Raw genomic sequence first — 1,881 nt, 5'->3', positions numbered from 1 at the left:
TCCATCTCCAACCTGACACAGGTCTTTCTCCCCAACAGTTCTCCACAGGTCCATCTCCAACAGTTCTCCACAGGTCCATCTCCAACAGTTCTCCACAGGTCTCTCCCCAACAGTTCTCCACAGGTCCATCTCCAACAGTTCTCCACAGGTTATCTCAACAGTTCTCCACAGGTCATCTCCAACAGTTCTCCACAGGTCCATCTCCAACAGTTCTTGGTCTCTCTCCCCACAGTTCTCCACAGGTCCATATCCAACATCTCCATCCAACAGTTCTCCACAGGTCCATCTCCAACAGTTCTCCACAGGTCCATCTCCAACAGTTCTCCACAGGTCCATCTCCAACAGTTCTCCACAGGTCCATCTCCAACAGTTCTCCACAGGTCCTCTCCAACAGTTCTCCACAGGTCCATCTCCAACAGTTCTCCACAGGTCCATCTCCAACAGTTCTCCACAGGTCCATCTCCAACAGTCTCCCAGGTCCACCCAACAGTTCTCCACAGGTCCATCTCCAACAGTTCTCCACATGACAGTTCTCCACAGGTCTCTCTCCCCAACAGTTCTCCACAGGTCCATCTCCAACAGTTCTCCACAGGTCATCTCCAACAGTTCTCCACAGGTCTCATCTCCCCAACAGTTCTCCACAGGTCCATCTCCAACAGTTCTCCACAGGTCTCTCTCCCCAACAGTTCTCCACAGGTCCATCTCCAACAGTTCTCCACAGGCAGGTCTCCCCAACAGTTCTCCACAGGTCCTCTCCAACCTCCACAGGTTTCTTCCAACAGGTTTTCCAACAGTTCTCCACAGGTTCTCCCCAACAGTTCTCCACAGGTCCATCTCCAACAGTTCTCCACAGGTCTCTCTCCCCAACAGTTCTCCACAGGTCCATTCCAACAGTTCTCCACAGGTTTCTCCCCAACAGTTCTCCACAGGTCCATCTCCAACAGTTCTCCACAGGTCCATCTCCAACAGTTCTCCACAGGTCATCTCCAACAGTTCTCCACAGGTCCATCTCCAACAGTTCTGATTCTCCAACAGTTCTCCACAGGATTCCAACAGTTCTCCACAGGTTTCTCCAACAGTTCTCCACAGGTCCTCTCCAACAGTTCTCCACAGGTCCATCTCCAACAGTTCTCCACAGGTCTCTCTCCCCAACAGTTCTCCACAGGTCCATCTCCAACAGTTCTCCACAGGTCCATCTCCAACAGTTCTCCACAGGTCCTCTCCCCAACAGTTCTCCACAGGTCCATCTCCAACAGTTCTCCACAGGTCTCTCTCCCCCAACAGTTCTCCACAGGTCCATCTCCCCAACAGTTCTCCACAGGTCCATCTCCAACAGTTCTCCACAGGTCCATCTCCATCTCCCCAACAGTTCTCCACAGGTCCGTCTCCAACAGTTCTCCACAGGTCCTCTCCCCAACAGTTCTCCACAGGTCCATCTCCAACAGTTCTCCACAGGTCTCTCTCCCCAACAGTTCTCCACAGGTCCATCTCCAACAGTTCTCCACAGGTCCATCTCCAACAGTTCTCCACAGGTCTCTCTCCCCAACAGTTCTCCACAGGTCCGTCTCCAACAGTTCTCCACAGGTCTCTCTCCCCAACAGTTCTCCACAGGTCCATCTCCAACAGTTCTCCACAGGTCCATCTCCAACAGTTCTCCACAGGTCTCTCTCCCCAACAGTTCTCCACAGGTCCGTCTCCAACAGTTCTCCACAGGTCTCTCTCCCCAACAGTTCTCCACAGGTCTCTCTCCCCAACAGTTCTCCACAGGTCCATCTCCAACAGTTCTCCACAGGTCCATCTCCAACAGTTCTCCACAGGTCTCTCTCCCCAACAGTTCTCCACAGGTCCATCTCCAACAGTTCTCCACAGGTCCATCTCCAA

Source organism: Oncorhynchus gorbuscha, unplaced genomic scaffold, assembly GCF_021184085.1.
Source record: "Oncorhynchus gorbuscha isolate QuinsamMale2020 ecotype Even-year unplaced genomic scaffold, OgorEven_v1.0 Un_scaffold_1330, whole genome shotgun sequence".
Lineage (NCBI taxonomy): Eukaryota > Metazoa > Chordata > Actinopteri > Salmoniformes > Salmonidae > Oncorhynchus > Oncorhynchus gorbuscha.
The sequence above is the reverse complement of the archived record's forward strand: the minus strand, read 5'-3'. Positions refer to the sequence as shown.